This window comes from Solanum dulcamara, chromosome 1 (genome assembly GCF_947179165.1).
Source record: "Solanum dulcamara chromosome 1, daSolDulc1.2, whole genome shotgun sequence".
NCBI classification, from domain to species: domain Eukaryota; kingdom Viridiplantae; phylum Streptophyta; class Magnoliopsida; order Solanales; family Solanaceae; genus Solanum; species Solanum dulcamara.
The window spans coordinates 68,149,154-68,176,350 of NC_077237.1; the positions used below are offsets into that span (position 1 = coordinate 68,149,154).

The 27,197-nt window shown below is 34.8% G+C and overlaps 1 pseudogene; it reads right to left on the bottom strand.

The window, feature by feature from the left end:
* Positions 1-410: 410 nt before the first annotated feature.
* On the bottom strand, positions 411-2,981 carry LOC129893790 (salutaridine reductase-like; annotated as a pseudogene).
* Positions 2,982-27,197: the final 24,216 nt, after the last annotated feature.

Consider the following 27,197-nt stretch of genomic DNA (forward strand, 5'->3'; position numbering starts at 1 on the left):
ACCACTTTGCGCAGTGCCATTTAAGGGCAACCATCTTCTAAAAATGTTGCCTATATAACCAATATATAGTAATGCAAGGAGTTTTAATGCATGCATTAACATGGTTAAAAAGACATATTTGCACCTCAACCTATTTGAGGAGGGTATTTTCGTAAACAAATATATGCAATGCATGTTATTTTTAATACACCAAACTAAATAGTGCATAAGAAATAACCTTAATATAACCGATGTAAGCATTACTAGTACACCATATTCAACACTATTTTTTATACACCTTACCAAACTACCCCGTAATAAAATGATGCCCCTATAATCATCTCTACGTCTGTCAATGTTTCTGAACTTAAAATAATATGCACAAAAACAAGAGTTAATTGACTAGAAAACAGTTTCTACAAAGTAGGGCATCACTTGAGGCTCCTCCTCCTAGTTCTGAACAAATTTCTTCTGTACAATTTAACCTTAATCTTAACAAAATATGGCAACACCAACTGGTAAATACAAATGATAATGTAATGAGTTTCAAGCAAATCCTTAAAAGCTTATCTGGCGCTTTTCAGCAAAAAATTTACCAGTGACAAACTGATCAGGGAGAAGAGCAAACCAGACAGCAGTATCAGCAGCATCTTCTGGAGATATATGGCCATCCCAACCAGTCATAGCGGTCTTGACCCAACCTGGACAATAACAATTGATATAAATCTTATGACCCTCTGGACGATCTTCGAGTATCCTTGCCATTAGTTTAGTGTATGCATTTACTGCAACCTTTGACACTGAGTAATCAGTGAATACTTGAGGCCATCCCCCTGACTCCCACATACCTTCTTTTACTTGCTCCAAAAATATGTTGATGACATTATCAATGACTTCCTCTGTTAGGGAATCCACGTCCTCCAACTGTTGTCTTAAGCTCACATTTGTAATTCTCTGGAAAAAAGTAAACCATATTCTTGACATGTCATGTCTTGGATTTCGTTTTTGCCAAACGAAATCATTACTTACATTCTTTTTGCCATGAAGTCTTCCCAAACGAAAACATTAGTTACATTAGTTACAAAAGCTTAAGCGGGTTCCATTTTTACCACTGTACTAAGAAGATGCTTTGTTACTCGATTCCCAACACAATATTTCTTATATATTTAATTAATTTTCAATATAAATAGATATAAGTATCAAAAACATACCTAATCTATCCTATTTTTTGAGTTTCATACCTAAATTATTGAAAGTGTGAGTTTCATACCTAAACTATCACTTATTAATTTGAGAAAGTGTTATTATTCCCGTCCTTTTATTTGTTAAATTTTCTTGTATAAAATATTTTTAAAAAAAATCACATTTCACCCCCTCCCCCAATCTTTCCTAAAAAAATGTTATTATTTTTATTTTTAAAAAAAATAAATTACACGCACCCAATCTAACCCTCCGCTCTTAATTTATTTTTATTTTTTTCATTTTGATTTAGATAAAAAGTATTTTCCTAAAATTATATATATATCTAACACAAAATGAGAAAAAAAATTAAAAGTGGAGGGTTAGGTGGGGCGGGGTTAGAATTTTTTTCTTAAAAAAATTAAAATAATATTTAAATTATTATTTGAGGGGGTATGAACTACGATTTTTTTTAAAAAAACTTTTATAAAAAAATTAAAAATTAAAAATAAAACTTAAAAATGGGGGGACGGGATGGTTATGGTGAGAGAAAGTGGTGGGATAAGAAAAATATTTTATATTTTATTTTATAATTATTATTTTTTGAAGGGGGGATAGTAATACTTTAATCTTTAATTTTAACTACTAATAATTTATTTAATTTTTATCAAGGTGGAATATTTTGTCCATGTGGAGTGTGATGTGACATTTTTTTTAAATGAAAGAGAGAATGTAGTACACACATCAGTGGAATAAAAGAGAGAAGTGTGTTTCTCAAACTAGTAAGTGATAATTTAGGTATGAAACTCACACTCTCAATAGTTTAGGTATGAAACTTAAAAAAAAATAGTTTAAATGTGTTTGTGACATTTATCTCATATAAATACTGAATATGTCAAATGGTCAAAATCAACGGGCATAAAATTAAATATATAGAGAAAATAATGACTAGAGTATAGTTGTTATTGCAGGAAAATTATTTCACGCAAAAAACCTCTAATTAATCTTCCATTCCTCTGAATTAGTATATGCTACACATATTTTTGAGCCATTGTCCTCTCGTACATAATACATAATGTTTAATAAAGCATATATGAAACAAAATAATGAAGATACCTTGGGGTTTCCTTTTTAGTGAATCTTACCAAAATATATGTACCAATATATATGATTAATCTAAGCATTGATTTATTGATCAAAGTTATTTTTTATGTGTTATATAGTAGATGTTTAAATTTATGATTAAATTTTTTATATATTTTGAATCCTCTCACGAAAATCTTGACTCCACCACTTATTAATGCTTCAATGATTTAAAATTCTAAATTCGATCGAAATGCAAATAAGCAAAGAAAAAATGTAAATAAAATGGAAAAACTCACTTTCGATGTTCAGAATAAGGAATAGTACGTAAAGAGAGATCTCTTGGCGTCTCTTTTCTCCTTCAACTTCTCTTTTTTATAAGTATCCATTATTTATTTTTCCTCTGATTTACTTATCCTCTAATTTCTCCATCAATCTCTATTCCTTTTCATATTTTTTTTAAACAAAATTGTTTTGTAAAGTGTGAGAGAGAAAGAGATGAAATGCTATGTCAGAGATATTGCGTGTTATCTTCCGATATATTTGGAGCAAATGCTTAGGTTTGAACCACTTTCTTTGGTCAACAATTTGTTTCTTTCTTAACCTTAAGTTTTTAGGAAAAAAAATGTATCCTCCCTTTAATCTCTTAGGGATCGTATGGTTGATTAGTTAGTTAGTATATATTTACATGAAAATCATTATGTATGGATTGTTTTACACAGGATAAATAACATGAGGACTATTATATATATATGTAGAATAAGTAACAGGACCATTGTTTTGTGGAGAATAAATAAGTATGAGTATTGTTATAGGGAGAATAAATTATGCACATATTGGGATTACCTATCACAAGGGTATTTTTGTCCTTGGATGCTCTTGTCCATATATTATTGATGCTCGTATATGTTCTATCTCATATAAGATAGTAGATTATACATAGCTTATACTCATATTAGTTGTAGAACAATTGGATTTCGATATTAAATTTCTTATAAACTTAAAATACACAATTTTAATATTGAAAACCAAATGGTATATTAGTTATATCGAGATTGATGAGTTGGTATTTTATCAATTTATTAGACTCAAATTCATGAAGTATTGCTATGTTTTAATGCTAATTGAGGGGATTTTAGGCCTTAGTTCTCTTGTATGTAGGCATTTCGTGGAAAAGTCAATTTGAAGGATTTGAAGCTTAAAATCATTGAAGCACACCGGTGAAGGAATCAACGTCCCGCCGGCTTGACTAGAAGAAAACTATCCAAGCACCGACGATTCATTGGCACTGAACAATTTCTGATCGACATTTCGCCGACCCCAGCATAGGTCCTACTGAAGAAATTGAAGGCTGAAACGGCGATGCGAATGGCACTGAACAATCTCGGATCGATATTCCGCCGTTCCAGTGCAAGTCGAGGAGCGGAAGCTTAAGGGAAAAACCGTACTTAGAGGATAAAGTGCTTCCTTTGGAAGGTTCCAAGGATAGAATAAGGATTTGTGTAATTATGTATCATTATCTTCTTCTCAATTGGAAATAGTCTAGGGAGAATACTTTTTTGGATAACTTTGTATTGATAGAAAGTAGCTAAGAACTTTCCTTGCTTGCTAGGGAAGAAAACCAAGATTTGCACTCTTCTAAGCTTTGGATTTCAGATTTGTTAATCAATTTTTCTTGAATTGGAGTCTTCCTATACAGGTATATACTTTATTTCTTCGATTATAAGTAGCTAAATCTATAGCTAGGGGAGTGTGTGCAAGATGTGGGTATAAAATCCAATGGTTATTGATTAATTAGTTCTAAAAATTGATTGCTATGCATGGATCTATTGTTTTCTTAAAGTTTTAATCTAAAAATCAGAGGTTGCAAACATTCATTGAGTTTTCTAACACTATTTTGGCTTGAGAAAGCAAAATATTGTTGGGTAAGACTTTAATGTAAGGGTGTTAAGTGGGCCAGGCTGGGTCAGATCGACCCACCTTTTTTTGGATTATCGGGGTACCGGGTCGGGCCAGGTCAGACCCTTATTGGGCCGGACCGGTCCGATCTCAACAGTGAAATATTATTAAAAAACCAGCCCATGACCCATTAAGGGTATAGGGTTCGGGCGTGCGGGCTGAGCTTAGAGCGCGTGAAACTCACACTACCTCGTAAGGGCGTTGGCCCGGATTGGCCAGGCCGGGTCGGGCCCATTGGACTTGATTTTTTTGCGGCATTTATGTATTCGAAAATTTGAGTCAATCTTCAATATAGTGTATCGTTATTTAGTTAATTTAGAAGTAATTATAAAAATTTATATACTCACAATATAATATCTATTATAGTGATATACTTAATTATATATTATATATATATATATATACTTACAATCTATATCTAATATACTAACATTATACTATATATTATAGTGATATAATTAATTATATATTATGTATATACTTACAAAGTATACCAAATATACTCACAATATATTATCTATTAGTATGTATATACTTACATTATACTATATATACGTACTATGTATATCAAGTATACTAACATTATACTATCTATTATAGTTATATACTTATAATTATATATACTTACAATGTATATCTAATATAATCGCAATATACGATCTATTATAATAATATACTTATGTTATATATTATATATACTTACAATGTATATCTAATATACTTACCATATATTATCCATTATAATAATATACTCACTATATACTCACAATATACTATCTATTAGTATGTATATACTTATATTATACTATATATATGTACTATATATATCAAGTATACTAACATTATACTATCTATTATAGTGATATACTTACATTATCTAATATACTCACAATATAATATCTATTAGTATAGATATACTTATGTTATATATTATATATACTTACAATGTATATCAAATATACTATCTATTATAATAATATACTCACTATATATTATCTGTTATAATAATATACTCAGTATATACTATCTATTAGTATGTATATACTTATATTATAATATATATACTTACAATGTACATATAATATACTCACAATATACTATCTAAATTATAGTGATATACTTACATTATATATACCTACAATGTATATCTAGTATAATCACAATATACTACCTATTATAATAATATACTTATGTTATATATTATATATACCAATAATGTATATTTAATATACTCACAATATACTATCTATTACTTACATAAGTATATGTATTATACTTACAAAGTATACCAAATATACTCACAATATACTATCTATTATAATAACATACTTACATTATATTTCATATACTTACAATGTATATATAATATAGTCACAATATACTATCTATTACTTACATTATATATTATATATACTTACAATGTATAACAAATATACTCATACTATACTATTTATTATAATAATATTTTTTTCTAGTATTGAAATCTTATAGTGACTACAAATTTAATTTTTCTTAGATGATTATGTAAAATAAAAATAATTATTTAATTGAATCATACAAAATTTGTAGGAAAAAAAAATTAAGAAATGCAAAGACTTTGACTTTATTAATATATTGATAAAATTCAAAACATACAAGTTACAAACTTACAATTAGTTATATATAATAAATTGTAACTTTTACATATTTCAAATCATTTTCTCCAATTCATCTATATCAACATTAACATGAATTGACTCATAATTTTTAAAATCAACTAATCTGTAATATAGACTAGCTTGTACTGAATGATCTCCAATTGACATTATTTCTTCAAGTTTTTTGTCTTCTTCCGTATCTTCTACTCTTTCTTTATTCCTATGCTATGATCTAATCCAATATCTGAGGCAAACTAAAATATTTATGGTATTGCTCCCCAAAGAGTGTCGATTTTCTTTGATCTACTGCCTTCCTTGACTAAATGCGCTCTCCAATCCAATAATTGATATTGGAATATTTAGCACATCCATATCCATGGTTGATAATACTGGATATTGTTTTTGATTGTTCTTCCACCATTCCAGTGTAGTGACACTATCTTCATCATATGCCTCTGGAGTCTTTCTCAAATAATAATTAAGCTCATCCTAATTTATGTCCCGTTGTGATGTAGGCTGTATTCTATTCCAAATAGATAAATTAGAAAAATCATGGGCAGACATACCACGGGCATGCCTTTTAGAATATGATGGCTCATCAGAAGAATGAGATAGAGGAACAGTATGACTAGGGGTAACATTATCAAGTAAATCGATATAATGATTATATAATGTTTGAATATGATCACTTGTATCACTCATTGCCTTAAACATACTAAGATCTTTATCTTTTTCAATTTCTATAGAAGTATATATAAGGCGAACATATTCAGACATAGTATTAAATTTCATACATGGATTTAACATAGCAACAATTAAATAAATAAGAGGAATATGAAAAATATATTTTTAAAATTTTTCTATCATTTCAGTAACAATATCTTTGTAATCAACTTTTTTTATATTCCATAAGCAATATAGAAATTTCAGCTAAATAAGCTAAAATATTAGAAATAGTAGAATAATAAGCACCGAAAAATTCAAGGGTAGCCAAATAAAAGTTTTCTAAAAACACAACAACATCATTAATTTTAGTCCAATTAGATCTTCCAACATGACTTCGGAAAATTTATATGCATATTGATTAAAAGTTGTAGTTAGGAGTTTTATAAATATTACAAGTCTTTAAAAATCATAAGTCGAATTCCACCTAGTTTCAATTTCTTCGGGCATTAATCTAGGTCTAAGATTATTTTCCTCGCATTTTCTTTTAAATTATTTAAGTCTAACTTTTCTATTATTTCTTTGAATAAAACCAACTGCATGCCTAATTTTTTCAATTGTTGGCTAAAAAAATAAAGTTCATCTTTTACAATTAAATTATATATATGGCAAGCACATCTAATATGAAAAATATCATCTAAAGGGGGGATGGGAAGCTCAGTTTTCAAAGAATTAATAGAAGAGGTGTTGTTAGATGCATTATCAAAAGAAATACATAAAACTTTGTCTTCAAGACCATAATAATTTGCAACCATTGATATAGAATTAGAAATAAATTGTGCATTATGTATTTGGTCTTCATCATATTGAAATGCTAAAATACGTTTTTGTATAATAAAATCACTATATATCCAATAACAAGTAATAATTAAATAGTCATTTCTATTTATAGCACGACCAAGATCAGAAGTAAGTGAAACTCTACATGGAAGATTTGTTAATAACCAATGTAAATAATATGCATATTGTCCATGAATTCTAAAAATATCTGATCTACAAGTACTTTTAGGAATACCGTTAAACATGAGATTATAAATTAATTGTATATAATGAATAAAAGCACCAGAAGAAGCAAATGAAAAAGGTAGACAAAATACAACTATCATTTTCTCTATCTCTTCATGGTCCCTCATTTTATTATATGTCCTCGTTAATTTTTCAGTCTGGGTTTATTCTACCTTGAACTGACCCAGTAGCATCCCCTATTCGTTCTTTCCAATCAGGATGTTCATTGTCTAGATGTCTAGTCAATTGACATCTTCCACCTCTATTACCCCCGGTCTTATGCTCGAATTTTTTTTGACACTCTTTACATTGAACTTTAGTTGTTTCGGTTATGCGTTCAAAATAATGTCATACTAAACTATTTTTTTTAATTTCTTTTATAGGTCGTGAAAGAAGATTAACAGTTCTAGATTGAGCATTACCTAAATCTACATCAGGACTAGTTGGTGTAACATGCACAACATCATTATCATCTTGTTCTATTTCTACTTCAAATTCATTTGGTTCTTCTATACCGTAAGTTTCTTGATATTCATTTTCATTCATATCATGTGCACCTACCCCTATTTCTCCAAATTCACTAGGTGATGCTTCAGACATATGAGAATAATTTCTACTTGTACTACCTCTACCAGAAGTACTTTTTTTCTTACTATCAGTACCTCCGCCGGGACACAAATTTTTAATACTTTTACCTATATTTTTTAATCTATTCATTATGCAAATTAAACTAATAAAAATTATAAACACAAAAATTAAATATTTAAATCTACTAGAATTAATTTACTAAATAAAAGCAAGAGAAGAAACTATTATACCAAATTGCTGGAATCAAACAAAGAATCATAAAATTGATGAAATGTTGAACACTTGAAAGTTGAAAACTTCCACAGTTTCACTTGATGTTGTTAATTGCAAAAAATAATAAAAGATTGATATCACTTTAAGAGAGAATTAGATGATTGTTGGTGGAAAAAAATAATTAAATGTTGTAGGTATTTATAGAAAAAAATTTGATTAATAATTTGTTTTTTTAAAGGCAAATTTCAGATTTGGACATTGGGCCCAACGACTCTTTTTAAAAATGTAGCCCAAAATTATTATTTTTTTTTTAAAAAAAAATAATTAGCGAACCGGGCCGGTGGGCCGGTACTGGTCCCTTACTGGGCCGGTATCGGGGACCTTAATGGGCTAGTCTTAGGGGCCCGGTTAGAAGGCCAACTGACTCATTTGACAGGCCTACTTTAATGGTGAGGACTTGGTGAAATTAGTCCATGAATTTGAACTAGAGATAGGATAATCTGACTAATCTTCTATTTAATGATATGATTTAGGGATATTTATATACTCAAGCAATGTTTGATATTTTATTCGTAAGGGTCTTCGAGTTTGAGAAATTAGTTTGAGAGAATATCGAATGTAGCCTAGACCAAACACTATTGTATTAACCGATTTGGTTGTTATTAATCTTTGCCTATTGTGTCAAAACTCCATTGTAATGCACACACCCCTAATCGTTTCCAATCTTGATAAAACTTATTTGTGTTGATTCCTTGCTCTTGATACTTGATACTAATAAGTTCTAGTTGTTCCCTAAAATCTCCCCCCAATTTATATATATCGTTGTTGAGAATATAATGTGCTAGTTTGTTTTGGGTTGAGAAATCAATTTGAGAGTGATCCTATCTTTCAATCCTTGTGGTTCTATCCCAACCTCAAAATTAGGGTATTTTTTTAAATGCGACTACCTATGCCCTGACAAATGAGTTTAATTGTCCGTTTATAAGAAACTAACTAGTTCTGCTAAATTTTGTACTTCATACCAAATGCTTGTTATAATACTGATTTTTGTACCATGATTGTTCTTGATATATGTGTAACCAAACATGCCTAAAAACATTACTAAAAAGCAAAAAAAATATGATTTTAGTTCCTCATATATTTTAATTTTGATCATTATGATATTTGATTAAGCACATATAATGTTCACCTAATTGAAATGTACATTTTTGATCAATTTATCTTTAAATTTTCACAAATTTATTGAATTATGAACCATTATGATTATATTAGTGAAAATATGCCAAGAAAAAAGATTAGTCAGGTTAAACACGTGGAAGAGGGATAAGGCACGTTTTGATATCTACACACATGTTGTTCCAAGGTTCCAAAAAATATTGTGAAGCTTGTCAGCGGGTAAATTCTGTTGGGTTTTAAAGGTGTGAATGGAAAATGAAAGGTTGTCACATTTTCGAAAGGTTGTGACTTTTTTAAAGAGTTGCGATTTTTGTAAAAAGTTGTGACTTTTGTGAAGGATTGTGACTTTTTCGATAAGCCACAATAAATACCTGTTCATACTACCCTTTATTATCTATAAATAGAGGATTTTTCTCTTATTTTAATTCATTGAATTCTCCCTCTTCTGCATATATTTTCTTACAAACAAAGTTGAGTATTTGTGTGATTTTGTTGCTGGCTTTTGAGTTCGCTGAAATTATTGAAGTTTGAGGTACCGCTACTTCTTTAATAGTTTATCCATTTTATCTTGGGAGGAAATAATCATTAACCTCCGGTACAGTGAGGGGATTAAATTCCTTAAGGACACAGTGAATTTTGTGGACTCAGATACTATTTTTTATTTTCATATTTATTGTTTCTGATTTGATAACCTTAATAAGGAGGAATAAATATCTTAATAAATTTAATAAATATCAACATTGATAATCTCTCATTATGAAAATTGCATCTTAATGACAACAAAAATGGTTAATGTGGCAAAGTTGTGTGGTGAGGCCATTGGAAACTTTTCTAATTTTGTCATTTAATTTTACTAGTAATTTTTTTTGTGGATTTGTAAATGTCACTGGTATCTTTCAAAGGATTGAAATTAGGTATTGTTAGGATCACACAGTTAGCTAGTAAGAGAATTATAGACAAGTAAATTCAACACAACAGGCATATACATATACAAAATAAGTCAACTAATCTCAAGTTCAACCATATTCAGCAATATCACAACTCAATACCTTTCACATGCTATAACTTCACACAATGTTCTCTCAAGAGACCTACAAACAATCAACTTTGTGTCGGAACGTGACACTCGATCCAAATATGTGTCAAAATGTGATACCCGATCCAAATATATCATGTCGGAATATGACACCTTATCCATATATGTGTCAAAATATGACATCCGATCTAAGCATACCACAATCACAAATACATTCAATATTTATAATATTTATATCACCAAGAACATGTTCATCACAAAACAAGCCAACAAGCGATCATTTCACACATAATCTAGCATGTTTCCCTATTCATATACACACATGCATATCATGAAGCAATTTAACAAGTATATAAAATACATACAGGAAATGAAACAATTACCTACCTCAATTTCAAGCTTCAACAACCTTACAATGCAAGAGCCTTCCCTTTCTGGGTTCGTTCTTCTCGTTCTTGGTCTAGAAAATAATAAATACACATATAGTATCAACACAATGGCCTAACTATCATGAAATATAATACAATTCACACCCTAGGCCAAACCCATGATCTTAACCTCACCCTAGGGCTATTTTCCACCATTAGTTTTCAGTTCAAACCCTCCCCCAATGATTACCAACCATACTTTCTAGGTTCTAGTAATCAAAGTATGAATTTAGGAAGTAAAATCCTTACCTTAAGCGTGGAAATCCATGGGAAATTGATAGAATTCGCCCTAGGTTGCCTCTTGAAGTTTTTGAAACTGATTTTGCAGAAAAAGACTATTTCTGGGTTTTTTCATGACTTATGTCGCGATTGACCCGCTCTGGCAGGAGAAGTCCCGCTCTGGCTGGTTGCACGAAAATAGTGATCTTGGAGTTTGTGCTCCAAGCCCCTATTTCACAACACCCCCCTTCCAAGGACGTATTAAAATATACCCTTCACGCCAATTTCAATTTTGGGAGTTTTACTTGCCCGAATGTGATTCTGTGAAGTCGTAAATGCTCCGTATCATCTTGGCTATCAGCCTATCCAATAAAATTCGAGATTTGACCTCCCATCCTTCACCTGACTCAGAATTCATTCAAGTATGGCCTAGGCTAATTTTTTTTGAAGTTACTACTTGAAGTTTTTTGGCCTGAACTCCTTCTCCATTGGCCTATTCCTACGACGAGGATAGGTAGTTACAATAGATACCATTTTACCCATCACTCATCTTCGAGTGACTAACTAGGGAAAACAGGGCTAAAGTAAAAATAGAGTAGTACCTATTTCGTCGAACAATTGAGGATACTTGTCTCGCATGTCTTTCTCAGTTTCTCAAGTAGCTTTCTCCACCGAACGATGTTTGCATTGCACTTTAACCATATTGATCTCCTTAGTCCTTAACTTTCGGACATCACGATCAAGAATTGCAACTGGATCCTCCTTATACTGAAGTTTCTTGTCTAATAACATCGAGTCCTATTTAATGATGTAGTCTCCATCTCTATGGTACTTTTTCAACATGAACACATGGAACACCGGGTATACCCCAGTCAAGCTAGGTGGTAAGGACAATATGTACGCCACTGGCCCTACACAGTTAAAAATTTCAAAAGGGACAATATAATAAGTACTTAGTTTTCCTTTTTTGCCAAATCTCATCACCCCTTTAATGGGTGATACTTTTAGAAGTACTTGCTCAGCAGCCTCAAATGTCATATCCCTTACTTTTCGGTCAGCATACTTCTTGTGACGACTTTGAGCCACTATAAGCTTAGTTTGGATGCTTCTTACCTTATCTTGAGCATCTCTCACCAAGTCTACATCCAATGGCTCCACTTTCCTAGCCTCGAACCACCCTATGGGAGACCTGCATCCCCTCCCATAAAGGGCTTCGAATGGTGCCATATCAATATTGGAGTGGTAGCTATTGTTATAGGAGAAATCACACAAGTGCAAAAACTTATCCCAATATCCCTCAAAGTCTATAACACACGCCCTCAATATATCTTCCAGCACTTAGATAGTCCTTTCCGACTGCCCATCTATTTATGAATGGAAAGCCATGCTGAAAGTGAGTTGAATGCCCAACTCTTCATGCAACTTCCCCCAAAATTTGGAAGTGAACTGTGTACCATGGTCTGAAATAATAGAAAGGGGCACCCCTTGCAGCCTTACTATCTCCTCCACATAATCCTAGCCAGCTGTTGTGCATTATAGTCCACTCTAATCGAAATAAAGTGCACTGACTTTGTTAACCTGTCAATTAATACCCAGATGGAGTCATATTTTCACAAGGTCTTGGAAAGTTCCACCACGAAATCCATGGCTATTATCTCCTACTTCCATTCAGGAATGGGCATTCTTTGAAGCAAATCTGCAGGTCTTTGGTGCTCATATTTTACCTGTTGGCAGTTCTAACACTTGACTACATATTCAGCTATGTCTTTCTTCATACCAGGCCCTAAATATGACCGTTTCAAGTCTTGATACATCTTAGTCACTCCTGGGTGAATAGAGTATCGTGAACCATGAGATTCAGATAGAATCTTCTAAATTAGTCCATCTACTCGGGGAACACAAATCCTTCCTCTAAAGTTAAACACCTCACTTGCATCAAGTGTTGAGTTTTGAGCCTTGCCTATTAACATTTTCCCTCTAATTTAATTTAAGTTAACATCCTCAAACTGCTTGGTCTTGATCTCTTTTATAAAAGTGGGCCTTAGATCAATTCCGTCCATTATCCACCTTTCTCTGAGATGCCTAGCCTTATAAGCCTGGCCTACAAGGCCTGAATTCCTCTAGCCAATGGCCACTTAAGAGTCCCCAAATAGTCTAAAATGCCCATGCTCACCGGTTTTTGGCTCAATGTGTCCGCTACCACATTAGCCTTACCTGGATGGTACTGTATAGTGACATCATAGTCTTTAAGCAACTCTATCAACCTTCTCTATCTTTAATTCAAGTCCTTTTGGGTGAACACGTGTTATAAGCTACGGTGATCAATAAATACCTCACACTTAACGCCATACAGATAATGTCTCTAGATTTTTAGTGCAAATACTATCGCTGCCAACTCCAAGTCATGAGTTGGTAGTTCCTCTCATGCACCTTCAATTGTCATAAAGCATATGCTACAACATTCTTATCCTGCATCAACACATCACCCAAACCAGAATGTGAAGCATCACAATAAATAATGAAGTCTTCACCTTTGACCGGCAGGGTTAGAATTAGTGTTGTGGTCAGAAGAGTCTTGAGATTTTGGAATCTCTCTTCACACTTGTCAGTCCACTCGAATGGCACTTTTTTTTAAGTCAGCCTGATTAAGTGAGTAGAAATAAAAGCAAAGTTTTTCATGAACCAGTGATAGTAACCGGTCAGCCCCTCAAAACTTCTAACCTCGGTCATAGAACTGGGCCTAGCCCAATTTTTAACTGCTTCAATCTTTTGTGGGTTCACCATTATCCCTTCTTTTGAAACAACATGGCCTAAAGAGGCGACTGAAGGCCAAAATTCACACTTAGACAATTTTGCATACAACCTTTGTCTTCCCAAAACTCCCAACATAATTTGAAGATGGTCTGCATGTTCCTGTTCACTCTTTGAATACACCAATATATCATCTATAAACACTATCATGAACAAATCCATAAATGGTTTGAACACCCCATTAATCAAACTCATGAAGGCTTCAGGTGCATTAGTCAACCCAAAAGACATTACTAAAAACACATAGTGCCCATACCTAGTCCCAAAAGCTATTTTGGGCATATTCTCAGGCCTAATTTTTAGCTGATGATACCTAGATCTGAGATCAATCTTTGAGAAGATTAAAGTGCCTTGAAACTAGTCAAAATATTCATCCATATAAGGTAAAGGGTATTTATTTTTGATGGTGACCTTGTTCAATTGTCGACAGTCAATGCACATTATTATACTACCATCTTTTTTCTTGACAAACAACACCAGAGCACCCCAAGGGAAGCACTAGGACGAATGAACCACTTGTCAAAAAGCTCCTAAATCTGAATATTCATCTCTCTCAACTCTACCGGACCCATACAATAGGGAGGAATGGAAATTGGACAAGTATCCAACTCTAAGTCAATGCAAAAATCTATATCTCGGTCAAGAGGCATGCCAAGCAAGTCTGAAGAGAAAACTTTCAAAAATTGACACGCTACTAGAATAGACTCAATAGTAGGAGACTCTACCTCCACATTCTGGTTATGGTCCAAGTAAGGCAAACAACCCCGCCCCACCATTTTTCTAGCCTAGAGAAAGGATATGACCTTAGATGGCTTAGGCTTGTACACCCCTTCTCACTCTAACCTTTCCCTCCCCGAGATCTCTAGAGCCACAATTTTTGCATTATAATTAAGTATAGCAAAGTAGGGGGATAACCAAGTTATGCCTAAGATCACATAAAAAAATTTCATGTCTAGGATCACTAAGTCAACCCAAGTATGGAATCCCATAAACACAACAGAATAAGCACCGATACACATAGGTGACTATGACTAACTCTCCAACAGGGATAGAAACATGAATAGAGGCCTCCAATATATCACACAGTGCATCAAAACCCAAGGCATATTTCACAAACACATAAGAATAAGTAGAACCCAAATCAAACAGAATAGTAGCCATCCGGTCACAGATAAGAATAGTACTTATGATAGCCGCGTGAGATGTCTTTGCCTCAATCTTGCCTAGAAATACATAAAACTGGGCCCGATCATCCTAATGGGCTACTTCTCTGCCCGACAGGGCTGCTCTTCGACCTTTACTACTATTACCTCAGCCCCCACGGCCTCTCAAACTTCCTCCTCATCCATTTTGTGGACGTCCTCTGCCATCGTTCCCTCTAATTATTAGGACTACTGCTCTGTCCTGCTGGGGTGCTGAAACTGTCCCATAAGGGTGAGGGAATTCCTTCGATATATGACCCGGGTCTCCACAATTAAAAGAGCCGCGATTAAAAGACAGGTGGCTACCTGGGAATGATGCTCCCTGACCCTCATAGGTCTGATGCTGCCATGGAGTATTTGAAAAACTATCAGTAGAAGTGAGTAGTGCTGATTGAATTGGCCGGACAGCAATCACCGGCTTTTTTGACCCTCTTGAATAGGATCCCTGTAAGTTACCTGCACTCTTGGACTTCTTAGCCAAAGATTTGTCTTGCCCATCTTTCCTCACACCTTCAACCTTCTTAACTAAGTCTGTGACTTCGTTGAAACTTCTTTCAGATGAAGTCATATGGACAGAAAGTACCTGCAACTAGGGGTTCAACCTCTTCATAAACAGCCTGATCCTCTCCTCCTCTGTGTTGACCAGCTGAGTAGCGTACCTGGATAATGCATAAAACTTGGCTTCATAAGTAGCCACTGATAACCTTCCCTTCTTAAGGGCCATGAACTCATACTTCTTTCTGTCCCTCAAAGTACGAGGCACATACCTTTTTAGAGGAAACACTGGCGAACAACACTCCACATAATCCCTCCACCACTTTTTGTCCTCACCCTGCAGCTGAAAAGTCACTAACTCCCCTCCATGCTGATGTACTATACCCAACTTGTGCAACCTCTCATAACAATCCAGAATAAACTCATAAGTATCTTTTTTTCTGTACCTTGGAAGACTTGAGGTTTGAGTTTCAGGAACTTGGTGAGTATGTCATGCTCAGTACCAGTTATCACAGGACCCATTAGTGGCCTAAAAATTATATCTGTGCCTACCACCTTATCTGCTGGCTGAGCTACAGCAGCAAACAGATGAGCAACAAGAGCTGGAGCGGCAGGCATGGTAGGGATGACGCTAGTTCCAGCCAGCCCACTCAATAAGGCCATGATCTTCTAAGCTAATATTGGATCTAGAGGGGGAATGCAGCAGCCCCAGTTTAGGCGTCCTCCTCTGTTCAACCTGTTTTTTTTCTCCACTTCTTCCCCTTCCTCAAACTCATTCTAGGGAGAAAGAGCTCATCTACCAACACTTCCTCAATAGGGACCTTCACTCTGGAAGGTGCTTCTCTCCTTTTGCCCCTACTTTGCCTCTCTTCTTGCCTCTTCCTCTTCCACACCCTCGAACGATTGCCTCTTTCTTTGGCTACACTGGAACTATGAGCCTAACACCGTTATAGCGATTATTGACCATCTGTGGACAAGAGAGTAAAAGAGGTTAGATACCAATTTGGATCACTAGATATTAATTGGAATCAAGTTATAGAACGAAGGAAAGAAGACAATGAAACTTTTCCTAAAATCCTGTAGCCTCTCGAAGAAAAGTATAGACATCTTTGTACCATTCTGTAAGACTCTACTAGACTTATTTTGGTAGAAAGAGTCCCAAAAGAAGTCAAAAATACTAAATAAACGTCTAAACACCTGAGTCTCAAAAGAAGGACTGAGACTAATGACAAAGTCCAAGGCAGCATGACAGAATAACTCACCCTTGGACTTTTAACCAGCTTTTACTCTTCTAACCGAGGTCTCTTCGTAGCAGACTGAATATGCCCTGTAATAAAAAAAATGGTAGAGCAAGAGTAGTATCAATATACAAAAATAATAGTGTACTGGTAAGATAACGCGATTAGCCACTAAGTGGATCATAGACAAGTAAATTCAACACAATAGGCATATACATATACAAAATAAGTCAACTAATATCAAGTTCAACCATACTTAGGAATATCATAAGTCAATACCTTCCACATTCTATAACTTCACATAAGGGTCCTCTCAAGATACCTACAAATAATCAACTTTGTGTCGGAGCATGAGAGCCGATGTAAATATATCGTGTCAAAATGTGACACCTAATTCAAGCATACCAAATTAAAAATACATTCAGTATTTACAATATTTATATCACCAAGAACATATCCAACACAAAACAGGCCAATAAATGATCATTTCACACATAATCTAGTATATTTCCCTATTCATATGCACATATACATATCATGAAACAATTTAAAAAGTATATGAAATACATACGGGAAACTAGACCATCACCTACTTCAATTTCAAGCTTCAACAACTAGACAATGCAAGACTCTTCCTTTTCTGGGTTCATTCTTGGTCTAGAAAACAGTAAATACATATAAAAGATCAACACAATGGCTTAACTATCATGGAATATAATAGAATTCACACCCTAGGACAAACCCTTGACCCTAACCTCACTATAGGGCTATTTCCCACTATTATGTTTCAGTTCAAACCCTCCCCAAATGATTACCAACCATTCTTTGTAGGTTCTAGGAATCAAAATATTAATTTAGGGAGTAAAATCCTTATTTTAAGCGTGGAAATTCATGGGAAATTGATAGAATTCGCCTTAGGTAGCCTCTTCAAGTATTAGAAACTGATTTTGCAGAAAAAGGTCGTTTTGGGGTTTTTTCACGAATTATGTCGCAACTGCCCCACTCTAGTGGGACCCATCCCGCTCTAGTGGGTTGCACGGAAATAGTGAGCTTGGAGTTTATGCTCCAAGCCCCTATTTCACAACACATCCCCTTGCAAAGATGTATTAAAATATACCCTTCATGCCAATTTTGATTTTGAAAGTTTTATTTGCCCGAATGCGATTCCGTGAAGTTGTGAATGCTCCGTATTGTCTTGGCTATCAGCTTGTCCAATCAAATTAGAGATTTGACCTCCCATTCTTTACCTGACTCAGAATTCATCCAAGTATGGCCTAAGCTAAAAAAAATTTAAGTTACTACTCGAAGTTCTTTGGCCCAAACTCCTTCCCCATTGGCCAATCCTAACAACGGGGATAGGTTGTTACAAGAAGTATATGTAGTATTATAAAATAAGGTAATAGTATTGTTCCATGTATACATTATAGTATTGGTTGCTATAAAATTACTACTATGAGCCAAAATTTTCTTTGTAAACGTAGTTCCTAGTATATCTGTCCGCACTTCCTCATATGTAAACATTGGAAAAATTGACAAAATCCTTATGCGATTAAATAATTGCTTCTTCGCCCATTCCTTGGATAAGAGGTCTGCTACCTTATTCTGCTCTCTATAGGTATGCGAGAGTTTTGAATCTCCTAATTTTTAAATTAATGACCTACATTGACAAATTATAGAGCCATAAGATTCATGATCAGAGGCAGATCCAGAATTTTGAATTTTTGGGTGCCACATTATTTTGAACAGTAACATATGGCAAACACCCAAAATAGAGTAAGAAAATACTTAATATTTATTAGCAAATTTGTATACAAAATTTAGACTTGTTCTGTTGGTTTAGTTAAGATATTACTTACAAGAGATCTAGAATTCTAATCTACTCATTCACAATTCTTTTTATAATAAATTTCGCTAACAATGTCTTGTATGGTAAAAAATGTTATAAGAAAATATACCCGCATCAAGGCTCGAACTTGCATCCTATGGACGTAAATTTGATCTTTAACCATTAGCACCACAAGGCACATTATTTCTAAGGGTACCACAGTTAATATTTATACTTTTTTTATAAATATATTTATAAATATACATGTATATATAGATTTTCAACTGAGACCACGGGGTGGTGTGGCACCCCATTGGATGCACATAGATCCGCCCATGTTCATGATCATTGTTGATAAAATGTATTACCTCAATTGAGTCTGTAAAGATTTCTAGAGTCATCAAGTTATTATCCTTTGCAATCTTGAGTCCCTGCATATAGTGGCGTACGCAGAATTTTTTGTCAGTAGTGTCGATATTTAAAAATAAATATAAATAAATAATTGATATAACTAACAATATTATATTACTAAAAACTATTTAAAACAGACTAATAAAACATAATCAAGTAAACTACTACAGCTGTCATAACTCGAATCCGGGTGTGATAGCACTCATCTCAACCCACCGAGATAAGTCAGCCTAATACCCAACGAAAAGTAGATGCGGAAGAAAAGGAAATAAATCAAATTTAACTTAACCGAAAACATGTAACATAAACTCAAAATCCCCAAGATTGGTTGTCATGTGTACAAGTCATTAATACATTAACGGAGTACGAAAGAAAATACAGTCACAATGCCTTTGTCTCTAGAATAGGACTAAAACATATTAAAGAGTAATAGGTTTCCACTGGATGGATGTAATAGCTACCTCAACACTCGAGATGATAACCTCAGACATGGTAGAGAACACTAAGAGATCAAGAAGGTCCGGGCTCACAACCTACACAAGTGTAGAAGCAAGGGGTGAGTACTAAACAACACGGTACTCAGCAAGTGAACAACTAAACTTAAGCAAAGCTCAATAGATACACGTACTCTTGTCCTCCCAACCGAACCTCATTAACTACAACCTGCAAAACCCAGCCCAACTCTACACTTGTACAATAATAACAATAATACAGTCCACGAATACTCATCAATAGTCTTATCAATGAATCATATTAAGTCAAGTTCAGCATATACAGAGCAATAAAGGGGTAAACACGAATTCACAAATATCAACAAAATGTGATGCAACGCAATGAGATGATGCATGTCTGTCCTATCGGTACACATCCACTGAATTACAGTCCGGAACTCATGAGGGATATTTCTGTCCATGTAACCTGCCACGAAGTGTGTGGCCCATCCCCTCAATATATATATCCTGCCACGGAGTGTGTGGTCTGACCCTTTTGTTTCATAATACCTGCCACGGAGCGTGTGGCCCGACCCCTTTATTTCATAATACCTTCCACGGAGCGTGTGGCCTGATCCCTTTTGTTTCATATCATTTCAGTCTCAACACAATATATCAGAACCAATGCAATCAATTCATGTTCATATAATTCACGATAATAACATGAAAACAATAATATTTTTTCCTATCTCACATCAATATAGTCATTTCACATGTCCAAAATAAATTCATAATCACAATATATCAATTCCACCAATACATGTCATTAGATCACCATTTTATATCCCTCATCTCTATTTTTAAGGTCAATCATACAGTCAATAACCCAGTCTAATTCTCATTACTCCCCAGTACACATAACACGGAAATACAAGCATCTACAAGCTTAAACTGAGGTTTAAAAATTCACTTGCCTTAATTAATTAAGCAATCACTCCGGGACTTGAGCCTTCCCTTTTCGTTGGGCCTCCAAATCAATGTAATCTAGTAAAATAAATAATTACAATAAGATTTTTGAAACTAACAACACCCTTATTACCATATGTCTAGCCTAGACCCAAAAATTTAAGCAAATCTATAAACACGTTTCTAATCTTGATGCCACTTAACATGTCAACTCCCATATTTTTTAAATTTCAAAACTAGGGTTAAACCTCAATTAAATTGAATAATCACTTTAAAACTTTAGTCTTTTGTAACGCTTCCTAACGATCAAAATCTGTTTAAATACAAAATCTTCATAAGAATACGAATCCAATGACACCCATATTGATATATTTATTTTCGGATCAAAATTAGGTCAAAAGTCATCCCGAGTCATTGAAGTCAAATCTAAAATTTTCTTTTCGATTATTTTCACTCATGATAAAATAAACTCACATGTCAAATTTCAGCTAAAACGGACCGTTATTCGACCCCCAAATCAAGATTTTATGTGAAGAACCCTAGGGTCATATTTTCTTATTTCAACGTTGTTTCTCCACCAATATACCCTAAAAATATGTTCATAATCACATGAAAATTTAATGGAAAGAATGAGAATAATTACCTTGATGCTTTGGAATGAAAATTTTTATTTTTCTCTCCTCCTTTATTTTTCTTTTCCCCTTACTTTTCTTTCTTCCTTCGTATTTTTTTTCGTTTCTGCGTTCTTTCTCGTTTGCTTTCTCGCCGCCGCTGTTTATATCTGATGGCTTAATGCCATCAGATTTTACTTATATATATATATTCTTTTCTTTTATTATTATTTATTTCCTTTTTTTCTAATTAATTATGAACTAAGATAACAAACCCTACTAACCTATTTTATTAAATATAGAAAAAGTGGTATAAGTATTAAATAAATTAACACTTTATCCCATTAATTAAATTAATTATTTAAAATTACTCATCAATTAATTAACTGAAGTTATCGAATAGTCCAAAATTCCAAATTTAAATATACGAAAGAAGTCTTTTATGAAGGGAAGATGACACATTCTCAAAATGATCTAACGGATCATTACATTAATTATGAACTAAGATAACAAACCCTACTAACCTATTTTATTAAATATAGAAAAAGTGGTATAAGTATTTAATAAATTAAAACTTTAGCCCATCAATTAAATTAATTATTTAAAATCACCATCAATTAATTAACTGATGTTATCGAATAGTCCAAAATTCTAAATTTAAATATACGGAAGGAGTCTTTTATGAAGGGAAGATGAATCGTTCTCAAAATGACCTAACGGATCATTACAACATCTTTCCTCGACGAGTTTTCATATTTTGAAATGTATTCATAATAGTCTCATTGGAGACAGTACTAAATATTTCTTTCTCTATATAAGGCACCAAACAACCACTCAAAAGCTCATCATCCATTTGATTCCATAAATTGGTTTTAATCAACTTCATCGCTGAGAAAGCTCTCTCAACTATAGTAGTAGCAACAAACAAAAATAAAGCAAACTTAACTAGTCGAAATGCAACAGGATAAGTTCCATGCTTCTTTGTCTTTACGAGTATCTTGGAAAGATTAGCAAGTCCCTTAAGACCGAAAAACCTTTTATCATGGTCCCTAACATCAACAATGTAATTCTCAAGCTGAAAAAGCGAAGGTCATCCCCCTTCCTCTAACCGTCTTTTCCCCTGGAGCTTGCTAGTTGTTTACTTCAATCTTTTTGTGTTTTGTACTTTTGGAAACCCAAAATGGATTTATAAGCACACTGGAATGGTGGTGGTGAGAGCACCACTAGCATAGATGCTACTGAATCCTTTCCCTACCGTTTTTAAAACCTTTAGCTATCTACCTTCTTATTGAAGCGATTTGGAAAAGACATGTTTCATATTTCTCAACTTTTTGGGAAAAAGGGTATGAAGGCTTCAATTTAATCTGGTGCAAAGTTAGTAGTACTATGGCCTTCGAGTTGAAATTTTCAACTATAAACAAGTGTAGCGAAGTCACCTCCATTGATCTAATATTACACGTGTGAGGACAGTCCTCTGAATAGAGTCCATTGCATCCCACAATAATGGACAGACATCCCTAACCCTCTTTGGATTTGTCAAAGATCTTTGAAATTTATTTATTTCTCTCAGGGGTAGCTTGCTTTGGTTTTGGTGCATTTCATGTAACAAACTTGTATGGTCCCAGAATATAGGTGTCCTATCCTTATGGAAGGTTAACTATAGAATATTTATCAAAATCATCAGGATATAACTCAGTCAATCTCAACATCTTTTCAATATCAAAGTTAGAAAAAGAATCAACTAGGTTCAAGCAAGCAACTCCAAGAAGAAAATCATCTGTCACCTCATCAATGCGATTATTGAGTTCTTGACGTTGCCAATCAATAATTTTATAAAATACTTCAACTTGATAGTGATGTAAAACAGTATACTCCATAATTCTATGATGAGATCTTCCTAGAATAACATAAAACTCATCAAATTTAGGTATCAAAATATCATATTTGATACAAAACCTAGATACCTCATTCATAAGTGAATTCCAACCTTCATCTCATAGTTGCTGCAATCGATTCATTGTCACTCCAATAAGTAACATGGCATTTGTGATGTCTTGCTCTTTTTCCTTTTTGAAAAGATGTATTTAGATCATTCGTGATTGCTAAAATGATGCGCATGAAATGCAACATGAAGATAACATCAAATGCTAAACATGCTCTAAGATATCCCTTTGCTCTACATTTCTCTTCAAAATGGGCATTAAAAACAATAATATCAAGTACATCAATGATAGGACCAGACATGAGAATAAAATTATTAAAGGATTTGTAATGAGATCCCCATCGAGTATCGCCTGCTCTCGCAAGACCTAATTTTTCTTTCAAGCCCTTACCAGTTTCAAGTTCACCTTTACGTAATGCCTCTTTAATTTCTTCTATTGAGCTTCCCGAAGTTCATCTCTATGCTAGAAAGAAGCTCCCGCCATATTTAATATATCAGAAACCAATAATAAATTTTTTTGCACTTCATCACATCTTCTAAAAACTGCAACAAGAGTTAATTGAAGTTAATGAGCAAAATAATGAATAGAATGAGCATTTTTAATTTTTTGTTGCATCAAGACTTTTAGCACATTTATGTTACCCTGCATATTACTTTCTCCATCACAAAACTGATCACGTATATAAGATTGACTTAAAGAATGTTGAGCAAGTAAATCAATAATTCTATTCTTTAGAGACAAAGCAGTAGAATCACAAACATGAACACTCTTCCAAAATTCTCCAGGGATCTCGTCAGGTCCGGTCGCTCTTCCCCAGCGCATCCTACGAACAGCACCTTTAACCTCATCGACCGTAATACTGCTACAACCCCTAATATCGTGACTCCTTCCTGTATGTTCCAAATCTCCCAACACAATTTCTGTGTCCCCACTGTCATTCAAAAGTTTATGGAAGTAAGACTGCCATCTTTGTTTGATAAGGGTCTCCTCTGTCAATACATTTCCGTGCTCGTCTTTAATGCACTTCACTTGATCCACATCGCGTGCCCTCCTCTCCCGGGCCTTGGCTAGCCTGAATAGCTTCCTGTCCCCGCCTTTCTCTTCTAGTTCAGCATAAAGGCGTTCAAAAGCTGCCATTTTTGCCGTTGCAACCGCCGACTTCGCCTCCTTCCTCGCTATCTTATACAGTTCCCCATTCGTCCACTTCTCCACCTCATCCTTGCTCTCCATCAACTTAGCATACGCTACTTTCTTTGCTTCCACTTTCCCTTGTACCTCTCCATTCCACCACCAATCCCCTCGATGTCGACTACGACTACCTGTCGAGACTCCTAACACTTCCCTTGCTACAGCCCTAATACAACTAGCTGTCTTATCCCACATACCGTTCGCATCCCCACTGCTATCCCAGGCCCCTATATCCTTCAATTTCTCTCCCATCTCTAGGGCACTAACCGTTGTCAAACTCCCCCATCTGATCCTAGGTCGTTCTTCCCTGACCCTCCTCGTCCTCGTCATCTTGATCCCTAAATCCATCACTAAGAGCTTATGTCGGGTTGTAAGGTTATCGATCGGGATGACCTTACAGTCTTTGCACAAACCTTTATCATCCTTCCTAAGGAGTAAAAAATCTATCTGAGTTTTAGCCACTGAGCTACAGAAGGTTACCAAGTGGTCCTCCTTCTTTGGGAAACTCGAGTTGGCTATCACTAACCCGAAAGCTCTTGCGAAATCCAGAAGTGAGATTCCTCCTCCATTTCTGTCCCCGAAGCCAAAGCCTCCATGTACATCATCATACCCTCCTGAAATAGACCCGATGTGCCCATTGAAATCCCCTCCCACGAAAAGCTTCTCAGTAGGTGGTATGCCTACCACTAACTCGTCCAAATCCTCCCAAAAGCGCCTCTTATCCTCCTCGCGTAAGCCCGCTTGCGGCGCATAGGCACTAATAACGTTCAACGTGATCCCTTCAATGACCATTTTAATCGACATCATCCTATCATTGACTCTCCTAACCTCCACCACCTGATCCCTTAAATCACTGTCTATTAAAATGCCTACCCCATTCCTATACTTCGATTTACCAGAAAACCAAAGCTTATACCCGTCTACCTCCTTAGCTTTAGAGCCTACCCATTTTGTCTCCTGGACACATACTATATTAATCTTCCTCTTCTTTAGAATCTTAACCAATTCTATGGATTTACCCGTTAACGTCCCAATATTCCAAGAACCTATTCTCAGTCTAGATGCTCCTTTAACCCACTTACCCCTCGTTACCCTCGTCCCCGTCCTCATCGATGAGACTCGTAGCGGAGTTAACGCTAAGTTGGAAGATTGGAGAAGCACCTTGGAGTCTAAAGGTTTTAAGCTGAGTAGGACCAAGACAGAGTACCTAGAGTGCCAGTTCAGTGAGACACCTCAGGAGGTTGGCGCGGAAGTTAGGCTCGGGGACCAAGCCATCCAAAGGAAAAGTAGTTTTAAGTACCTTGGTTCTATAATGCAAGGCAACGGGGAGATCGACGAGGATGTCACACATCGTATTGGGGCAGGATGGAGGAAATGGAGGCTCGCCTCCGGTGTGTTGTGTGACAAGAAGGTGCCACCACTACTTAAGGACAAGTTCTACAAAGTGGTGGTTAGACCAGCAATGTTATACGGGGCGGAGTGTTGGCCAGTTAAGGTCTCCCACGTGCAAAAGATGAAAGTTGTCGAGATGAGAATGTTGAGATGGATGTGTGGGCATACTAGGAGCGACAGGATTAGAAATGAGGTTATTCGAGACAAGTTAGGAGTGGCCTCGATGGAAGACAAGATGCGGAAGACGCGACTGAGATGGTTTGGGCATGTGAAGAGGAGAGTCCCAGATGCACCAGTGCGGAGATGTGAGACGTTGGCCATGGATGGTTTCAGAAGAGGTAGGGGTAGGCCGAAGAAATACTGGGGAGAGGTGATCAGACATGACATGACGCATTTACGACTTACCGAGGACATGACCTTAGATAGGAGGGTATGGAGGACACACATTAGGGTAGAAGGCTAGCACATAGTGGCATTTCCCCCCCTTAGCCGTAGGCGTATTAATGCACTATGATTCCTTGTACTTTGATTTATGGTATTTATGTTACTATCTAATAATACCTACTGCTTTTTGTGCTTTGATTATTTCGTTATTTATTTACCTACTTTTAATACTCTTGTCTGACCTTTTTTTATGCTTCTAATGAGCCGAGGGTCTTTCGGAAACAGCCGTCCTACATTGGTAGGAGTCAGGTCTGCGTACACTTTACCCTCCCCAAACCCTACGATGTGGGATTGCACTGGGTTGTTGTTGTTGTTGTAGCTCCAACACATTCCCTATTCTATAAACATACCGTAAGACAATAGTCATTTGCTCCTTACATGACATATCACGAGATTCATCAACTAAGATGTAAAAGTGACCATCATTTAAATTTTCAATTATACACTTAATTGTTTCAATCTTACATGCATTGCTAATATCCTTTTGAATACGTGGAAAAGTCAGCTGATTATTCTTTGGAGCTTTTTTAAATGCATCACCAATATTATCACATAGATTTGCATACCAAGTAAGGAGCTCAATATAATTACTTTTATTAAAAGAGGATAGATCTTCACGATGACACCGAGATGACAATCTTTGCTTCAAAAGATATCTTATTACATTAATTGCAGCTTCCAAACGAGTACAATATTCTAACTTTTGTTGATCAGATTGTTTAGTAAATGCACTATGACTGGATTGTTTTGTCTCAATAAATCTTTAGAATTTCATCTTGATTGATTATGAACACTGTTTGGTTTACCAATATGCATATTAAGGCTGCAATTCTTATTCCAACTTGTAAACCCTATGGTTGAAAATACATCTCCTCCTCCTTGGTTAATGATTTCATCTTGAAACAAATAGAAATAGAGATAAAATGTCGCATCTTTTGTTACACTATACTCCAATCAATCATACTCACGAAACCATTCAGCATTAAAATGACGCATGTCACCATAAAAATTTGTC